Below are 22,258 nucleotides of genomic sequence, written 5' to 3'. Positions count from 1 at the left end.
TACGTGTATACTAATGTAATCTTTTATGTAATTATATGTATTTATCTATATATATACATTTGCGGTTATTTGTATTTTATATATATATAGATATATATAGAATGTCATTCTAAGTGTATTTTGTTACCGATATATATATATTAATAACAAAATACAGTTAGAATGAAATTACATATGCATATATAATTTATATTACATTTTGTTTCAATATTTTATTTATTTATTTTATTATTTAATCTATTTATTATTTTAATTATACGTATTTATATATAATATATATATGTACATCTATTATATATATAATATATATACATATTATATATATGTAACGTCATTCTAAGTGTATTTTAATATTAATATATATACTTATATTAATATTAAAATACACTTTGTATGACGTTACATATATATAATATGTATATATATTATATATATAATATATATACATATTATATATATATAAAAATATATATAATTTATTTTTACACTTGTCTTTTATTTATTTTTTATACTTCCCACCAGCAGGGGGACTGTCTGATATTTCAAACAGTCCCCCTGCTGGCAGATCCACAGCCAGCTATAGAGGGCCATGTGATCGCTCTTTGAGAGTGATCACATGGCCCCCGGGGGCCTCATTTGCCGTGGGAGGGCTGCCTGGGCTGTGAGGCAGTCCTCCCGAAGCGGATCGCGGCGGAGGTAAGTATAACTTACCTCCTGGGGCTGCAAGCCGTTACGGCGTGCTATGCCGTCATAACGGCTTTAAAGCCCACTTAACCCGTGACGGCATAGCACGCCGTAACGGCGTTAAGGGGTTAAATAGCCTGGGGGATACACTTTCATTTACAAATATATGCTTTTGTGTAGTGTTTTTTGTATCCTGTGACTAGCAATAAAGTTGAAATCTCAGCACAACAAATTTTTAAAAGGTTTAGCTTTAAAACCATAATTTACTCCTTAAAATGTTTGTTTTTTAACTTCTAAAAATAAATAGAAATTCAAGACATATTGGGATTTCTACATTCAGGACTAATTAGTAAATCAATTGTTTAATAATTTATTCATGTGTGTTATCTATAGCAAAAAGGGTATCAACAGAAAGTCTTGTTTCTCCTGAAATTAAATATAAGTATGGGTGGACTTAAACAGAAAGGATGAAGTTGTGGTACAATGAACAAATGGCAAAAGTGACAACAAGGCCTTGGTCAGAAATGCATCGCTTCTCCAGAGTCTTGGTCCTTAAGCGGTTAATGTCTATTTCCCTGTCTCCAACACTCAATCCAAAAGTTTCCTTTGCCATAGTTCTAATACCTTGTGTTTTTAAGGCTGCCAGTAGTCTGTTAGAAGGATTGATAGATCTGTATTCTGCCTGTGCAGACCATTATAACACGGCTTTACTGTATAAAGTGAGACCATTTATATAGAGTAAGGTTTGTGTTCTAGAGAATGAAAGCAATTAGGCTGTACCAAGCATATATGTATGATCTAACTACAGCCGGCAGACTTAAAGGGACACCATAGTCACCCAGACCACTTCAGCTCAATGAAGTGGTCTGGGTGCCAGGTCCCTCAGGTTTTAACCCTTCAGATGCAAACATAGCAATTTCAGAGAAATTGCTATGTTCACATTTGGGGTTAAGCCAGCCTCTAGTGGCTGTCTTCCGGACAGCCACTAGAGGCGTATCTGCGATGCTGGAGGCATACTATGCCTCCATCACGCATAGCGTCCATAGGAAAGCGCTGAAAAACGCTTTTCTATGGACACTTTGAGTGCGTGCGCACTGCCGTGCATGCGCATTCCACTCCGCTGACGTCAGACGGGGGAGCTGACGTCGGCGGGGGAGGAGAGGTAAGGGAGCCCGGCAGTGGAAGAAGGTGAGTAACTGAAGGGGTCAGGAAACCACGGGAGGGGGATCCTCAGGGTACTATAGTGTCAGAAAAAACGATTTGTTTTCCTGACACTATAGTGATCCTTTAACATAACCACTCAGTGTTACATCATTACTGAACTTGTACCTTCTGTAACCATCATGGCAGCGTGTTTACTATTCTGTGATACAATGGGAATACTTGAAGAAAGAGCCTGCAGTTAAAAGAAAGGTGTACTAAACTCTGATCCAAGGTCTAGAGATGTAATAATATTATTTTAATAATATCAAAGCAGTTAAGCAGGAAATTAATGTTTGCTTTTGGTTATGGTATTTTATGATATATTCACTTGTACAGATTCACCATGGGTACATCAATTGTAACTATGAAATACACAAGACATCGGTTAAGTGCATAAGTGCACACGCACATGAACACAGGGATAAGTATTGCATTAGAGACAACACGGTGTGAATGAATGTCGATTGATTCATTTTGACATTCTCCTTCACTCGCTATTTCTTGCTTTCATGTGACTGATGATGGCACACTGCATGTTGCTGCCTTCTTGTGACATGAGTACTTACAAATGTACAGATGACTGGTGGGGTGATTTCAGGACGCTTTCTCTGTGACATTTACTGGTGGCAAGGTGTGTGAAGGCTATGTTTATTTTGACACAGTGGGTTAATTAAAAAAATATCTATTTATGTTTGTAACATGAAACAAAAAAAGGTATTTGACAGTCCAGTCGATGTGTGCTATTTTCTTCAATGTTAAGGGTTAATGACATGTTCTAGGCAAGTTGATGAATGTAGCCTTGATCTCATTTGCCAGAGGAGTGATTAACACTAACAGCTAAATGGAATGTTATGGTTCAAGGTTAATAGATACACACAATAGCTTATAATGCTGCTCTTGCACATATAGCCGAATGTACACATGCATTTCCTTATTGTGATTTGTGTGCTTATTTTGCGAGAAGCATTAGATTGGCGATGCGCAAATATTACCACATATGCATATTTTTTATATTAGTATTGGAATTGACAAGAGATTGCCAAAATTAATGTTTTCAGAAGAGGAGGAGTGTCTGCTAGTGGGAAACTGGTGACTAAAACTAACTTTTTTTTCTAAATTTCATATGGGGGAGTCCATAATTTAAAAGGTAAAGAACACACAAACATTAAAAATAAATATAGTGATTTTGAATGTCAGAGTTTTCCTATAATTATTTACCAGCGTCTTCGGCAGGTATATGACAGTAGGCCATTTATTATTGCACAGAATATACAGAAAAATAAAGAGACTATAAAGAACAGGTGAACTGAGAATTAATTGAAACCCTTTTTTGAAGCTTCACGTGAATGGTTCTCCAGGTGAGATTCTATCTGGAATAGACTCCAAAATCAGGTCCATTGTAGAAAAGTGCATTGGACTCAGTATTCCATACTCAAAATGTATATTTAAAAAAGTAAAACAGAAAGTAAAATACATAAATTCCGATTCATAGACAGCTGCCAGAATGAAGACTATTTGATCACTTTTCGATATCATTTATGACATTTCTTAAAGGTGGTTACATATACTTTAACACATTAATTAAAACAAAAAGGTTGTGACTTGACCTTTCACTTACTTTATTTACACACAGCAACCTCTCTTATTCTAGTATAGTATGGACATTTTGTGAAAGTTCTATTAAAGAATAATCCCAACTTGAATCACCTGAATTGCCGCTGAAGATTGGAAACTGGTGATACTTTCTAATTGTTCAAGTATCCTTTACAAGGTTCAGAGTTGATGTAAGCTCATTGAGCAGGGCCCTCCACATCTCTGTTCCTGTACGTCCAGTTGTCTGGTTACAATTACATGTCTGTTAGTCCACCCATTGTACAGCGCTACGGAATCTGATGGCGCTTTATAAATAATAAAATAATAATAAAGATGAAGGTACAGCCTTAAAAGTAGCTGCAGCCCAAGCAATCATCATAACCTGGAAACGGTTAATTCTCTCCTCCATTAGGGAGTCTCAAATATGATGCTTAGTTATAAAAAACATGAAAAACTTTGGCCTATAAGTATTTTTTTAATGAATCTATTTTAAAATAATCACATTAAATGAGCAAACACTGGTTGTTACTGCATGGCAGAGGAATGCCCTATGTTATGAATTTCCAATTTAAGGCAGACTATAAGAGTTATTTGGCTTGAAACAAAGAATGGGCAAATTGTGAATAGTTGGTGTTTCACGGTACTAGATAACAGTCTGTCTATTGCATTTCTAGAGGCAAATCAATGAAGCCAGCCTTCCTGCTGAGAGAAAGCAGGTCACTAAAGTGTTCATTCTAAGGGAAGCAGCATGTTGAAAAACAAACATCTACATATATTGATAGTAAAAATGCTTTACTGGAACACCATTTACTGATGTTAAGTGGCATTTGTGATAAACTGTTTTGTGTTACGAATATGTTATTGGCAAACTATTTTAATGCCAGATTGTTGCATAATACATTGGAAAGTAATAAAAAAATATAAAAAATAATAATAAAATAATAATAAAACATATCCTGCTAACTAGGGCTGTGCATAATGCCCCCTGGGCTAATTATATAGCTCCCCAACTTCAGTGCTCCTAATAAGTTAATAGTGGAAATAGTTGAAGGGAGAATTCATATTTTGGGAATCATCTTCAGCAGAGGTGGATCTCAATTCAGTGAGATTTCAGACAAACCTAAAATATGAGACTATAAGCTCCCTTGGCGACTACTATTATATTCCTATAAATTTAATATGAGAAAAGACTCTGGTTAATTTATTTATTTCGCTAACCTCCAACATGTAGTAGATTAAAATGTGAATGACTAAAAGAGGCTCAAATAGCAAAACTGTGACTAGAGCTGAGTTGGAATTTATTTCAAAATTATCTGTTTTAGCCTCAATTATTCCATTCAGATTTGAATTCACTGCAATGTCGCAAGGTAATATAGGATAAAAAATAGATAGGTCTATAAAGTTCTGCCTTCCACACATGGAAAAGATGGTGGAAAACCCAATTTGAAGGGATTTCCATTTTTGTCATAAATTGTGAAAAAAATATTTTTGACTGTATAATGTTAGATTTCTTCATGGAGATAACAGTTACCCAACATATTATATTATTATAATATCTTTATTTCAATGATATTGTTATGGTGTCTGGTGGTTCTTGCACCATCTTAATCCTAACGTCCCCTCAACAGCAGCCATCTGCTTGGCACATCTTCTTCCTCCTCTGACCAGAAGCATTTCCATTGGGCACCAGTAAGAGGCTGAGAGTGTCACTGTCCATACATTGAGAGAAAAATACATACCTTTCTGACTGGAATGTTCTAAGTTGTTCTCCAGATCTCCAGTCTGAATTTCCAGATAAGCTCATACTTGTTGCAGGGGTATTTACCATGCAAGGACTCTTGCACCGAGTAATTCCTACACTCTTGCTAGCACTCATTACCATAGCAACAACAAATCTTAAAGTTACTCCTTGTTTGCTAATGTTGTGAGTTATAAAGGTTGCACAAAAAGCTTCATGCAGGAAAAATTAATCAACCCCTCTCTTTATCACTGTAGGTAAAATGCACACACAATTGACAAAAGAAAAGAAAAAACAATGTCCCTGAAATAATTTCAATACTTGCTTTATTACTAGCTTAAATGAAATTAAAATATACAATTCTCAATTTCCAGTACAAAATTTAAATCATAAAATTGATCAGCTACAACAGATAAGAAGTCCAGTGAGCGCCTACACATTTGGAGTTTTTTTGAATAACCCTGATGGATGCATGGAAATGTTAAAATCAGTAAAAAAAAAAAAAGAAGAAGAAAGCTACATTTGTTATGTCACTGCTTTAGCTTTCTTGGAAGTGAAAGAGCTTGAAAATGAATAGTATTATGCATTCTCAATTTGAGTTTAAAATCTTGAGACTTACCATATTTTGTTAGATAGGAATATGGATAAATTGCTTACTGAAAAGGATTAAAATATACGCAGTTCTTGAGCTGTGCACGCTAACCCTGCAGGCGAGATATCTGTCCAGGCATAACATGCATGCAGTGCAAGCACACGGGCAGTGTAAATAGATTTTTAAAACAAATTATGTATGAGTACACATTTTAAATTATAATTAGATAGTAAAAAATATCTACTTGTGATATATTTATTATGTATAATTTAACACGCTGAGCATCTCCTTACAAGTAGTATAGCAATAACTGAAATTGTATAAAATATATAATATATAAAATATAAATATATCATGTATAATATAAAATGTTGCCCAAAAAGATCAACATTTCACGCATTAGTAGCTGCTTTTAAATCAAAAGAAAACTACTGAAAAACTTCCCCAAACCCTCAAAGTTACCTCTGATTGTGCGCCATTCTGAGAAAAAAAGTCATGATTCATTAACAGAACACCCCCTTACATCTTAAGTAGTGCTCGGACATTGTCTTACCTTCAGAGGTTAAACCCCCCTGACACTTCTACCCCCATACATAGAAACATAGAATGTGACGCAGATAAGAACCATTCGGCACATCTAGTCTGCCCAATTTTCTAAATACTTTCATTAATCCCTGGCCTAATCTTAAAGTAACACTATAGGGTCAGGAACACAAGCATGTATTCCTGACCCTATTATGTTAAATATACAATTTTTCTTCTTTTAAATATGGTCTCCTCCTTTATTGTGTTGATTCCCGCTATGTATTTAAATGTTTCTATCATATCCCCCTGTCTCGTCTTTCCTCCACGCTTTACATGCTAAGTTCCTTTAACCTTTCCTTGTAAGTTTTATCCTGAAATCCATTAACCAGTTTAGTAGCCCTTCTCTGAACTCTCTCTAAAGTACCAATATCCTTCTGAAAATACGGTATCCAGTACTCCGTACAATACTCCAAGTTAGGTCTCACCAGTGTTCTGTACAATGGCATGAGCACTTCCCTCTTTCCAGGGCCAGATTAAGCGCCCATTGGGCCTGGTGCTAACAATTATGATGGGCCTAATTACAGAATCTTATCAACAGAAAACACTGAAGCAGTTATACCTCCCAAGTGTCATGTATCTGGTGGAGGTGGTGCTGGAGGGAAAGTCACAGGATGCAGCTATAAGAAAACAGATACCCTATGTCAGTGATGGTGAACATTTTTGAGCCCGAGTGCCCAAACCACAATACAAACCAACTTTTTCCCCTCAAAGTGCAAGCAGTGCAATTAAACACGACAATTATACACACTGACACTCACAGATACAAAGACACTAACAGATACACGCACACTGACACACACACACACTCACAGATATACTGACATTCACAGACATACACTTACACTCACAGATAAACATACACTCACATATATACACTGACACTCATAGACACACTCACACACACTCACTGACAGGCACAGAGTGACTGACAGACACACTCACAGACACACACAATCACTGACAGACACAGACACACACTCACTTACAGACATACACAGAGTGACTGACAGACACACACACAAACACACTCACAGACACACACACTGACATACATACACACAAATATTAACAGAGACACACTCATACACATTTCCCCCAACACTCACAAATTACTATTCTTATTATTTTTAATTTTTAATTTTAATTTAACTCCACCCAGTCTCCGTGGGAGAACTAAAGTGGATTCCTCACATGGGGTCCAGTGGGGCTTCAGGGGCTGCTTGTGCTGCTGGACAGGCAGGCAGGGGGCGAACTGGCAGAGTAGGCAGCGAGGGATCTTACTGCTCAGCTCCCTTGCGCGCCGCTTAGGGATTCCGGGTCTGACGTCATATTTCGGCATCACTACGCAGCCCGCGAGGGAGCTGGGCAGTAAGAGCTCAGGCTACAGCACTCCCTTGCCACAAGCCCAACAGTGTCCTGCCGGTCAGCTCTTGGGCCTTGTTAGCCTCGCAGTGAATACACTACTGGGCACCCAATCGTCGACCAATGGCTGCATGCCCACAGAGAGTGTAGAAGAAAATGAACATACCACAGTGTTAGAGAGACTGAAGCAGCAAGAGCATTCGCATAGCACGCAAATCATCTTTACCTTAACTAATTTAATTGTCAGTCAGTCCACACCAGTTTTGTTCACCTATATCCCTCTGAAGTTTCCATAGTTAAGTAAGAGCATGTGAAGAGAAGTAAAAAAAAATTATCTATTTTTTTTTTTTTAAATCAATGGGCATTGCAGCTCCATCAGCCCTTATGTTAATCCGGCCCTGCCTCTTTCTACTGCTAATACCTCTCCCTATACAACCAAGCATTCTGCTAGCATTTCCTGCTGCTCTATTACATTGTCTGCCGACTTTGAAGTCATCAGAAATAATTACCCTTAAATCCCTTTCCTCAGATGTTGAGGTTAGTAGTGTATCAAATTCATCATCCTATTCTATACACTGCCCTTGGGTTTTTATGCCAAAGACGCATTATCTTGCACTTATCCACATTAAATACCAGTTGTCACAGCTCTGACCATTTTCTAGAAATTAAATGGTCATAGGTTATGAGAGTAGGCATGTTCCTTTAACATCATAGAGGAAGCAGGCTTCCTCCATGCTGTTCCTCCATACCAGTTATAAACTGTACTTATCCTCAAGGCTAGGAAGCTAAAGCATTGTTGGAAAACACAGAGGGAACTGAGAGGATATTGGTTCTTCTCAAAATGTTTCTTATATTTGACTTTTTACATGGCTGGTCTCAAACCAATACATTTAAAACAGTGGAAGTTGTATATTAAACTACATAGAGCATGTATTGTTTCCTTTTTGATGCAACACTATGGCAAAACACTACCAAGGGTATCCAGAAGACCATATGCTTCTCTGTTGATTACACAATGTACGGTCTATCTAGAATACTTGTTTATTTACAGGTAAATCTCACCCAGCTGGTTTCAAGCATGGGTTTACAACTTCTAAAGTTCAAAATCAAACAGATAAAGCCTACTCGCACCACCCCCAATTAGCCTGCACTCACATGCTGCCAAATCCAGCCTATGTATCTTCTTTTAACAATTGCCATTTGACTACTGTTAAAATCAGACCTTATGCCAGGTTTTTCTTTCTGAATCAGGTATAACCATTCTCAAAAATTAAGGAGTCACAACATGTTATACAAAGGTTGATTAATTTAATGACTTCATGATGTGTACATACAACCCTGCAAAGATTGCAAAACCTAGAGAGGAAGTATGTTAACTGTTGTTATGAGATGTACTCTGTATAAATACACTTTTATAGGGACATTGCTATAGGACTTTAAGTGGTAAGGATAAATAAATGAATTACACCTGCATAATCAACTTTATGTTTGTAAATGGAAAGAAGGAATTGATGAAATTAGTAATAAAACAGCTCAGGAAGTTGGTGAGCAGCCATTTTGCTGGTGACAACAAGGGTAAATTATTTTTTCTTAAGTGGTTACTGTAATGGAGGAATATAACTTTCAGCTGTCCTTAGATGACAAAAGACACAAACTACCATATGATCACACATCAGAGGTATTTAGAACACTTGGGATACATTGCTGCTAATGAAATATGGCTTGCAATGAAAAATTTATATTAAAATCACACTTTTCAAGCACCTCATCTAGCTGTTGCCAAATGGTTCCTGTCACAGGCAGAGCCATAAATGACATCACAGGAGGTGACAGCTGAACAGAAGAGGTACAAAAAACAATGAATATGACAGTGCACAGGTAGTCTAAGATACTAAGATAAGGGTAGGTTATGGTGTGTTGGAAATGGTATATTGTTGTGTGCAGCGTGTGGGTAATATAGAATTGTAAGGGACATAGGGTTCTACCTAATCTGTATCAAGAATACAATTTTTGATATATGGGTTAAATCTGGGTAAGATGTGTAAAATAGATCTGAAAGTATTTGCTGTGACCAGGACTGTTTCTCTTAAGTGACATTTTTATAAAGTAAGCAAGATATGGGCTGAATACTTTGCTAAGCGAAATATTGGTGAGCGAGAGCAACGTCTGATCACAATATGCTGTGTATGTAAAAAGTCTTTTCCTCAGCCCCCACAAGATAAAACACTATGAAGCTTATTACCAGATGCATCTATTTCTTTCATGCAGCCCCCTGTCATGCTCCGCCTGTGCTATTTCAAAGAGGGGCTAGCAGAACAACAAAATTAACTGTTTGGCAAACCTATACAAAGAGCCTGGCATGAACAAGTCATGCAGTCAGTGTATTAAAAAACAGAAGGTCCAATTTGCTTGTTCGCGATAGGTTGCAAAGGATTAAGTATCATAACCTTGATGCGTTACATGGCCGAAGGCCTCATTAAGATGGGAATGTTATGCAGACAGCAATCAATAGAACAGCAGGTCTGCGTGCTATCTGCTTCAGCCTACGCAACACTACATAACCCAAGGAGTTGACATTGCAGTGAACTTCACCAAAATGAACAAAAGAAAGCGTGTGCTTATATGACACCTAGTGTACCTAATGTTAATAATATTTAATATAGCAACAGTACTTATACCTGTGACATACACGGACTCTTTTTTAATACGCGTCTCTCTATAATAAATATTTTTTTAGTATGCAGAGTAACACCCAGATAGTGGGATGCAGTCAGTCCGGGAAGTTTTTGGGGTACTCTCAAGTTCAATCAAATATATATGATGTATACCCAGGGATCAGGCATCTTAATTTTCAGTGCAGAGTTCCACAAATGAAACCTGCAAATTACAAAAATCATTTGGTGCTATAAAGACCATATATTTAATATTTTTTTAGGGTGCTTATCAAGATAATTAACATTATTTTATAGCCTGATTATTATTATTATATAATTAGGCTATAAAATAATGTTAATTATTAGAACCGGTGATCACTGCAGCACAAAAACAGTTTTTCGATAACATGCCAATGAGGTAGACTCCTGGTTTCTGTGAAATATCTTGGTAAGGGCTTGAGAAGAAACTGCACTCGAGCCTCATAGCACAATACCTACTACTAAATCATGCTTTGAATGTCCTTTTGAGTAGGTAAATAACCCTACTTTACATGTTTACTTGAAGGCACAACTAACACAGAGGGACAACTAAGCATGCTGTCCCTCTATTATGTGTGTTTCTCATTTCTGCCTTAAACGCAACCATATCTGCTGGAATATTATTCATTGAAACCAGTCCCTCCAGCCATTTCTATGAATATTTCTGAAAAAAAATGCAGTGGAAAAAAAGGTATGTGATAAAATGGAAATCAGTTTTTTAATTCAGATAAGAGAGGACCATGTTTTGAAAGTTTGAGAGATATTTTGAGATACATTTCTTGATGAAAACCTGGAATGTATATCAATGAAAGAAATAAAAACCCTATATCCTATTTCTCAAATAATACATATTTTTATGAGATTTAATTCACTGATATCCTTGCAGTTTTCTTTTTATATGAAAAAAACCCATTAAACAGCTTATATTGCCTCACTCCATAACAGTTTGTCCTTGGGTGCGTGTGTGATTTAGAATGTAGCTATGGGCATTAGACATAGTGACTTTTTGGTGATTATTATAGCCAAACCTATTAATGAAGGCACCAGACATATTTCAGCATTAGGCTGTGGGGAATGGGATGACTTACATGAGATTGTAATTTAGATTCAAGTCGTGTGTGATTTAGAAATAGGAGATGCCTCACCCCTATAAGACCTTCCCATTAATCTGCAGTCCCCACTGCACGTGGGCACATAGGAGATAGGACAAGTTACTTTGAGGAATGAAGGGCACCTTGCACAGGACACACGTTGTGTAATGTTTCACAGCTAACACATAAACCAGCTATCATTGCACATTTACAAAATGTAGAACTTATGTGTATATAAATGCAAGTACACACATATAAACATACTTGCAATATATATATATATTTTTCTCTAATAAAAATGTGTATTATATATATTTATATACACACACATGTTTCTTTTATTAAAAAAAAAAGACAGGAGCTTGCAGCACAATATATGAAACACCCACATGAACTTTCAATTGTTCTTCAAGCAAACCTTCGATTTAGGAATACATTGAGGCTCATCAATGTTTAACTGATAACTGATAACTTTAACAACTGAAATTTTTACACATTACAGTCTGTACTGTTTATAGAGGGTGAGATAATGATGAGTAGTATTACGTGCATTTAAGTTGCAGGGGTGGACTGGGGAAAAAAGTCTGCATTTTTAATCATAGCGCCCCAGTGGGACAATGTGGGGAAAGAGAGGGTGTGTGTTGTATCATCATCAATGACAAGCACACCCCTCAAAGCAATTTTAATGAAATGCTTGTGCTGCGTCTGCTTATGACTTGTATGGACAAAATGTGGGTGTTTTTGTGTAAATAGGTCAGTTTCAGCTGTGTTGTGTTTGTGGTGTAGTATTTGTGGCTAGTGGAAGTAGAGGAAGTAGTGTGCATCTAGGGATGGTAGAGAGTGAAAGTGTGTTTAGTTGCTGCAATGTGTATATAAGGGACATAATATGTACATATGTTGTTGTAGTGGAGGTAGTTGCTGTATTGTATGTGTGCATAGGGCATGTAGTAAGGGCTATAGAGAGTTTGTGTGTTTAGGGAATGTAGTGTGTGTTTGTGTACATGTGATCTAGTGTGTGTATGTAGGGGATGTAGTGTGTGTCAAGAATGTATTGTGTGTAGATGGTTCAATGTGTCTGTAGGGGATCTAGTGTGTCTGAATGGGATCCAGTGTTTAAGAAAGTGCAGTGCTTGAATTTTTGTGTGTGAATTTTTTTGGGTGGGATAGGACCTGTATTGTGTTTGAAAGGAGTGGGTAAGAGCTATGTTTTATACATATATATATATATATATATATATATATATATATATATATATATATATATATATATATATATATATATATATATACACACACACACACTACAGCTGATAGCTTTGCATGCCACTTTATCGACAAGATTGAACGGCTAAGGAAATAATTCTCACCACCTTGCCCCTCTCTTCCTCAACAACACCTAGATCATGCCTTTCCTACCCTTCAGACTTTCTCCCAGGCTGCTTAACAAGAGGTGGCTGTGCTTCTCCTTTCCTCTTGCGCCACCGCTTGCCCGCTTGATCCTGTCCCATCTCACCCTATCAGACCTCTTGTCTTGTGCCTTCCTTAACACACATCTTCAACAGCTCTCTCTCTTCTGGCATTGTCCCTGCTGCCCTTAAACATGCTACTGTAGTATCCATCTTAAAAATAACATCTCTTGACCCGTCCTCCCCTTCTAACTATCGTCCCGTAGCCCTGCTCCCTTTTGCCTCAAAGCTTCTGGAAAGACTTGTCTTTGCGCGCCTGGCTTGTTTCCTCTCGCGCCTGGCTTGTTTCCAACTCTCTCCTTGACTCTCTTCAGTATAGCTTCCACGCCCTGCACTCTACTGAGACTGCTCTTATTAAAGTCACTAATGACCTAAATCCAAAGGGCACTACTCCATATTAATTCTTTTTGACCTCTCTGCTGCTTTTGACATTGTTGACCATGTTCTCCTTCTCCAAACTCCGTGACACTGTCCTTTCTTGATGTTCCTCCTATCTCTCCCAACGCTCATTCAGTGTCTTCTTTTTAATGATACCTCCTCCCTTCAATAAAAACAATGTCTGAACACTACTTCAGACTACAGGGCGCCACAATCACTAAGATATATAATAATATAATTCAGGAGAATCCCATAAATGAGTAACAGTAGGTGGAAATACAAAAGTCCACTTTATTGAGAACAATAGTACACAATAGTGCAACATACACAATGTATACAGAATAATAAAATAGTTAAAAATAAATACACAGCCAAATTGGCCAAGAACCCCTAAGGATAGCAGCTATAAACATACAGGAAACTTGAATCATAGTAAGGTGCCAAGTGCTAAAGTGCAGGGATGCAGAATACTAGTAATACTGCTCTATGAGCTGGAAACAGCACTGGGTACACCAATACTACAAAATAAAGTGCATGCAGAAAAAAGACTGCTATACCAAAAGTACAGGGATCTGGTAGATGCTCAACGCGTTTCGTCGGTTTCGACTTCCTCAGGAGCATGCTGAATTATTGCTGGTCCTTTTCTTCTTTTAAATCTGCCGGTCCGGCCGCCATTCAATGATCGCGCATGCGCAGATCGTACCGTACGCACCGTCATACGTAATGACGTGCGGCTGGTCAATGTGCGCATGCGTCAACCAAGCTGGAACGCAAATAAATTTTATGCATAATGTACACAGCCGCATAGCGAGCAAACCCCACTGGGAGCGCTCGATATTAATGTGGTCCGTATTCACAGACCTACCTAATATACAGTCTATATTATAATACATATCCAGCATCCTCAATCAAAATGCAAATTAGACCAGAAGAAATAGAATTGGCCAATAGGGCCAAGAGATAGTTTAATTTATATAAAGCAGCAACGCTATATATATATATATATATATATATATATATATATATATATACATGCATAAAACAATACATATGCATGTATATACTGTAAAAAGGAAAAAATGAAAAAATTAGGAAAATAAGGAAAATAACATTAAAGTCCATTTGCATCGCTAAACTTTTCAAAGTAATAGGTTACATACATATATTTCTAAGGCTAACAGAGAAATAAAACTATCCTCTAAATATCATATAAATAGAAAATAGATAATAACTAACTGACACTGAGATCTGTCTGTGTCTCAGTGAGGTTAAATAGAAGTATGAAGGATATAAAATGATCAAATCTCAAATGTATTCAGTTGACATCATAAGTCATAATATATACTAAAATAACGGAATGAACAACTTATGAGCAATGAATGAAAACCAGTTATGGATTACAGAGACATCGATTAATTAATTATAAAAATATAATAAAAAATATATAATAAAAAATTAATGAATGAAAAAAATGTATTAAAATATGTTTAAAAAGGAGAAAGAAAATAAATAAGTATAAATGGATAAAATATAATAAGATATAAGATAATAATATTACCCATTAAATGACAACCTCTATATACTAAAAAAGAATGGTGTTATGAGGTCCAAAGAATTTTGTTTATCGTCTCATTCTTCATTTCACCGACAGGGACAAAAAAGAGAAAAACACGACTGATTAGTATATAGAAAGAGGAACACAAACAGACCAAGTTATTCGATAAAAACAAGTATATCAAGATCTGTGTTAAGACCCGAGGGAACCGATGATTTCATTTTGTATATCCATTCGGTCTCCCTCATTGCTAAACATTTTTCAGTGTTTCCCCCTCTCCAATGTGGTGTCATCAAGTCAATCCCAATGCATATAAAATCTTTCCAATTGAAAGCATCGCAGGTAGTACAGTGTTTCGGAACACTGTGTTTCATATTTTTATTATTAATTCCATTCAAATGTTCAAGTAATCTGACGTGTAATTTTCTAATGGTGCGTCCTATATACTGGATGCCACACTTACATTGTAATAAATATAAATTTTTACTCTGACAATTAATAAAGTGTTTATTTTAAAAACCTCCTTTGTAACTGTGCTCCTGAATTCTATAGTTTTATTTGTCTGAAATTTACAGGTACTACACCTGCCGCATTTAAAGAAGCCCATGGGTTTCTTAGATAAAAAATGGTCCTTCTCTTTCCCCTCCTTAGGTAATATGCTGGGTGCTAGAATGTTTTTCAAATTATTGTTTTTTTTGGTACAGCACTTTTGGTCTTGATGGTAAAATCTTTTTCAAATACTGATCTTGCAATAGAATGGGCCAGTTTTTCCTGATGGATCTTTCTATTAGATTTGCCTTACCGTTATATTTGGTAAGGAAGGCGAAATCAAAGTCGTTTCTGTGACTTCTGCTATTTGTAGTTTTATTTTTATCCACTAGAAGATCTTTTCTTTCAAATCCTTCTACCTTTTGTTGAGTTCTAAATAAGAGATCATCGGGATAATTTCTATCATGGAATTTCTTATTTAAAACCTGTACTTGTTTAAAATCATCCCTATCGATGCAGTTTATAAAAATCCTCATATGTTGTCCCTTTGGAATATTTGTCAGCCAATTACGGTTGTGGCAGCTAGAGAACTCAATGAACGCGTTACCATCCGTAGGTTTAAAATAAGTCTTACTTTTGACTTTTCCTTCTTTTATAAATAAAGTCAGATCTAAAAAGTTTATATGGGTGTCATGGATCTCTTCAGTGAATTTAAGACCATATACATTAGAATTGATAAAAGATAAAAACTCATCTAAAACCTTTCTTTCCCCCTTCCAAATTATTAAAACATCGTCAATATATCATCTCCAATGTACCAGGTTCGCACCGAATGGATTGTTCTGCCAAATGTTCTGAAGTTCCCAATCTGCCACAAAAATATTGGCATAACTCGAATGCGAACATGGTACCCATCACTGTTCCACACGTTTGAAGGTAATAAATCCCCTCAAACCCAAAAAAGTTGTGGAACAGGATGAATCTAATAAGATTTAAAATAAAAGAAATTTGCTCTGTATTCATTTCAGGACCCTTCATTAAAATTCTATGGATGGCGTCTATGCCCTTCTCGTGATCTATAACAGTATACAAAGATGCTACATCTACAGTCCCTCCCTTCATCCTGTCTCTGTTGGAGTCCCCTATGTACCTGGTCCCCTTCTATATTCTCTTCATCCTGCCTCTCTTGGCAAACTTATTACCTCATTTGGATTCCAATACCACCTGTACGTTGATGACACCCAGATATACCTCTCCTCCCCAGACCTCTCCCCTGCCATTCTGCAATGTGTCACTACTTGCCTTTCTTCCATCTCTGATTGGATGTCCTCCCACTAGAGATGTCCCGAATAGTTCGCTGGCGAATAGTTCCTGGCGAACATAGCTTGTTCGCGTTTGCCACGGCGGGCAAACATATGCGATGTTCGGTCCGCCCCCTATTCGTCATCATTGAGTAAACTTTGACCCTGTACCTCACAGTCAGCAGACACATTCCAGCCAATCAGCAGCAGGCCCACCCTCCCAGACCCTCCCACTTCCTGGACAGCATATATTTTAGATTCATTCAGAAGCTGCATTCTTAGTGAGAGGAGGGACAGTGTAGCTGCTGCTGATTTAATAGGGAAATCTATAGCTAGGCTAGTGTATTCAGTGTCCATTACAGTCCTGAAGGACTCATCTGATCTCTGCTGTAAAGAAAGCACCCCAAAAAGCCATTTTTAGGGCTAGAACATCAGTCTGCTTTTTTTTTCTGTGCAATTTAGTTGCAGTTGCCTGCCTGCCAGCGTGTGTGTCAGGCTCACAGCGTATACTGTGCCCACTTGCCCAGTGCCACCACTCATATCTGGTGTCACAATAGCTTGCATTAAAAAAAACAAATTGACTGTAATATAATAGCAGTCAGTTTCCTTCACACGTGTGCATTTCAGGGCCTGCCAGGGCACAGTGTCACACCAGTGCAACTCATATCTGGTGTAACAGTAGTGTACATTTAAAAAAAAAAAACACTTTTTGACTGTGAAATAATAGTAGTCAGTTTCCTTCACACGTGTGCGTTTCAGGGCCTGCCAGGGCACAGTGTCACACCAGTGCAACTCATATCTGGTGTAACAGTAGTGTACATTTAAAAAAAAAACTAGAAATTTGACTGTGAAATAAGAGCAGTCAGTTTCCTTCACAGGTGTGCGTTTCAGTGGCCTGCCAGGGCACAGTGTCACACCAGTGCAACTCATATCTGGTGTAACAGTAGTGTACATTAAAAAAAACAACTAGAAATTTGACTGTGAAATAATAGCAGTCAGTTTCCTTCACACGTGTGCATTTCAGGGCCTGCCAGGGCACAATGTCACACCAGTGCAACTCATGTCTGGTGTAACAGTAGTGTACATTAAAAAAAAAAAAAACTTTTTTGACTGTGAAATAATAGCAGTCAGTTTCCTTCACGCGTGTGCGTTTCAGGGCCTGCCAGGGCACAGTGTCATACAAACGCAACTCATATCTGGTGTAACAGTAGTGTACATTACAAAAAAAACTAGAAATTTGACTGTGAAATAATAGCAGTCAGTTTCCTTCACACGTGTGCGTTTCAGGGCCAGCCAGGGCACAGTGTCACACCATATAAAAAAAAATACAATTTTGACTGTAATAGATTAAATAGCAGTTAGTTGTCTGCAAGCGTGTGTCAGGCCTACAGTGTCTACTCTGCCAACTTCTGCCAGTGCACAGTGCCACTAATATCTGTTGTCACAGTAGCTTGCATGCATAGTACCACTAATCGAAAAAAAAATGACAGGCAGAGGCAGGCCACCCCGCAGGGGCCGTCGTGGTCGTGGTGCTGTGATTCCCTTTGGCCCTAGAATAATGCCCAGTGTTCAGCGGCCACGTACTCTGAACTCGAAAAGTTCTGAGGACATAGTTGACTGGCTAACACAGGACACCCAATCTTCTACAGCTTCCGCTCGGAACCTTGACGCACCATCCTCCGCCTGCTTAGCTTCGGGCACCTCTCAAGTTACCACTCGGCCGCCAGCCGCCACCACCAACACTAGCACCAAAGCCGCATCACTTGATCTGTCAGAGGAGTTATTTACACATCAGTTGGAAGAAATGAGTGATGCCCAACCATTATTGCCAGAGGATGTAGATAACAGGGATATGTCTCAGTCAGGCAGCATTACACACATGGACATACGGTGTGATGATGATGATGATGATGTTGCACCCGCTGCTGCTTCCTTTGCTGAGTTGTCAGATACAAGTGAAGCGGTTGATGATGACAATGCGTCCGTGGATGTCACGTGGGTGCCCGCTAGAAGAGAAGAAGAACAGGGGAAAAGTTCAGATGGGGAGACAGAGAGGAGTAGGAGACTAGTTGGAAGCAGGGGGAGGTCATCGCAAGGAGCTAGTGGCACAGTCAGACAGCATGCATCGGCACCCGGGGTCAGCCAGACAGCACGCCAATCAACGCATGCTGTTGCCACCACCAGAATGCCGTAATTGCAGAGCTCAGCAGTGTGGCATTTTTTTTGTGTGTCTGCCTCTGACAACAGCGATGCCATTTGCAACCTGTGCCAAAAGAAACTGAGTCGTGGGAAGTCCAACACCCACCTAGGTACAACTTCTTTGCGAAGGCACATGACCGCACATCACAAACACCTATGGGATCAACACATGAGTACAAGCAGCACACAAACTCAAAGCCGCCATCCTCCTCCTCGTCCAGCATCTTCAGCCACGTCAACCACTGCTGTCCTCCTTGCCCCCTCTCAACCATCCGCCACTCCGTCTCTCGCCTTGAGCAGTTCCTGCTCATCTGCCCACAGTCAGGCGTCTGTCAAGGACATGTTTGAGCGTATGAAGCCAATGTCACAAAGTCACCCCCTTGCCCGGCATCTGACAGCTGGCTTGTCTGAACTCTTAGCCCACCAGCTTTTACCATAGAAGCTTGTGGAGTCTGAGGCGTTCCAAAAATTTGTAGCTATTGGGACACCGCAGTGGAAGGTACATGGACGAAATTTCTTTGCACAAAAGGCAATCCCCAACCTGTACTCGATTGTGCAAAAGGAAGTAATGGCATGTCTGGCACACAGTGTTGGGGCAAGGGTCCATCTGACCACTGATACCTGGCCTGCAAAGCATGGTCAGGGCAGGTATATCACCTACACTGCGCATTGCTGACTGCGCTGACGGCTGCCAAGCATGGAATGCGTGGCTCTGCAGAGGAGTTGGTGACACCGCCACGACTTGCAGGCAGGCCTGCTGCCACCTCCTCTACTCCTCCTACTCCATCCTCTTCCATAACCTCCTCAGCTGAGTCCTCTTCTGCTGCTACGTCTTGCTCCACATCAACGGCACCCCCCCAGCTCCCCAGGTACTATTCCACATCCCAGATACACACGCCGTCTTGGGGTTGACTTGCCTGAAAGCAGAGAGTCACACCGGACCAGCACTCCTGTCCGCCCTGAACGCACAGGTGGATCAGTAGCTGACTCCGCACCAACTGGAGATCAGCAAGGTGGTTTGTGACAACAGAAGAAATTTTTTGGCGGCATTAAATTTGGGCAAGTTGGGGGGCGGGGCCTGACAGCCAAGTTGGCAGGACGAGCTTTCTGAGGGCAAAAACGAGCATCCTGCACACCCAAACTGGGCCAGCCATGCAGAGAGCCCACAAAACGACACAGGACCCCAAGGGGAACAAAATGATGCCCGTCCTGCACCGAAACTTAAGGCATACGCCTGTCCCGGCCACGCGGCCTACTCTGGAGCGGAGCCTGAGGCCTGGAGGAAGCGGCCGATCCTCCGGCACAGGACCTGCTCACAAGCAGCGTTCCTACACCGCCCAGCCGCCCCCCCCCCCCCTGGACCGGCGGGGGATATCCCGGTCCTCGTGGGGGCTGACCACCCCTGCAACACGACCCTCTCAAGCAGAAAAACAAGCAACCAAGCGGGACAGTGGAGGCCCGAGCAAGATGGCGGCGCGGAAGCGCCTGAAGACAAACGGCACCCTCACCACGCCACCTACGAACACCCTGGAGTTCTTCGACAGGCTGAGGGCCAAACTATGTACGAGGCTCTGCACCAAGGGACAATATCTCCGCCTGATTTGGAGAGGACTGGCGGCAAGGCTTCGCCCGGCCATCCGACGCCAACTACACAGTCACTTACCCAGGGCGGCCTCCAATCACAAAAAAAGCCAGAGACCAGAAAAAGCAACGTACCCCTTAAGCTCCGACACACACCCTCGCAAATACCGGAGCGAGTCCGCCAAGCCTGCCCGACACGACCATCACCCAAGGACGCCAGAGACATCTGAACAAACATACCGGTCCCCACGCGCATGGACCAGCACCGCCAGCCACATAGCCCACCGCAGACCAGCACAGCTCTCTGCCAGACATCAGCGGGGAGCCCCTCCAGACCCCGCGGGAGCCAAATCACGGCCGCAGCACCAATTTTCCCACGGCAATCGGCCCCACTATCAAGCCTCCAGAGTTGGCATTGGCTAAACCACGGACAGCACCGAAGGCGGACTATTAACCTATAGTAGCCTAAATGCTAATAGTGTGCAAAAAGTGGAGCGCTACTTAATTTCCTAAGGAGGAGGGTATATATAATAGGAAACCTGACAACCTATTGAGTAAATGATATGTAAAATAAGTGAAAAGTATACCCTTTGCCTCTAGAAACATACACAAATAAAACGTCAATAAAATTACTCATGTAATAAATGCAACAGACTAAATAATAAAGTCCAATAATAGTCTGTGCAGGTCCCTTTGTTCCCGATGTTTTCTGGTGTTACTCCATGATCAAATAAATATGAAAATGCAGAGAAAAAAAGGGGTAAATTAGTGATACACTATTTCACTACAAAAAGGGAATCCTTTGTACAAATAAAGATATTAATAAATTGACTTTATTTGAATCTTAGCTGGAAGCTAAGTATCAATGTAAAAAAACTTCACATAAATTAAAATTGGAATTAAAACAAACTCCAGATATCTTAAATGAATAATAGTAAGGCTTCGTTACGGTATGCCTACTAGTTAGTACAGAAAGTGCTGGGTGCAGACCTTATGCTGTTCTCGGCGTCCCGAAATCAGCAGTTCAGATGTTGGTTTGCTGGTAACAGTGAAGGTGAATGCTCCCCAGGCGCTGGCTTGTGGAGGGACACAACTCACATCACAGAAAGCCAGCGCCTGGGGAGCATTCACCTTCACTGTTACCAGCAAACCAACATCTGAACTGCTGATTTCGGGACGCCGAGAACAGCATAAGGTCTGCACCCAGCACTTTCTGTACTAACTAGTAGGCATACCGTAACGAAGCCTTACTATTATTCATTTAAGATATCTGGAGTTTGTTTTAATTCCAATTTTAATTTATGTGAAGTTTTTTTACATTGATACTTAGCTTCCAGCTAAGATTCAAATAAAGTCAATTTATTAATATCTTTATTTGTACAAAGGATTCCCTTTTTGTAGTGAAATAGTGTATCACTAATTTACCCCTTTTTTTCTCTGCATTTTCATATTTATTTGATCATGGAGTAACACCAGAAAACATCGGGAACAAAGGGACCTGCACAGACTATTATTGGACTTTATTATTTAGTCTGTTGCATTTATTACATGAGTAATTTTATTGACGTTTTATTTGTGTATGTTTCTAGAGGCAAAGGGTATACTTTTCACTTATTTTACATATAGTAGCCTAAATGCCTATACATGTGGCTGAATACGAACACACGGACCTAAAGGGTCAGCTAATAACTATTGAGCACCTGTTTCATGTCATAACCATAATTCAAAGTTGGCAGCTATAGAGCCTT

General features: G+C 39.5%; 1 protein-coding gene across 1 annotated transcript in view; it reads left to right on the top strand.

Moving 5' to 3' along the window:
- GRIK3 (glutamate ionotropic receptor kainate type subunit 3) overlaps positions 1-22,258 on the top strand; it is a 506,016-nt gene that overhangs the window by 130,398 nt on the left and 353,360 nt on the right. The window lies entirely within an intron of this gene.

The sequence above is a fragment of the Pelobates fuscus genome, chromosome 1 (genome assembly GCF_036172605.1).
Source record: "Pelobates fuscus isolate aPelFus1 chromosome 1, aPelFus1.pri, whole genome shotgun sequence".
NCBI lineage: Eukaryota > Metazoa > Chordata > Amphibia > Anura > Pelobatidae > Pelobates > Pelobates fuscus.
Note: the sequence above shows the minus strand (reverse complement) of the source record. Positions and strands in the feature narration are given on the sequence as shown.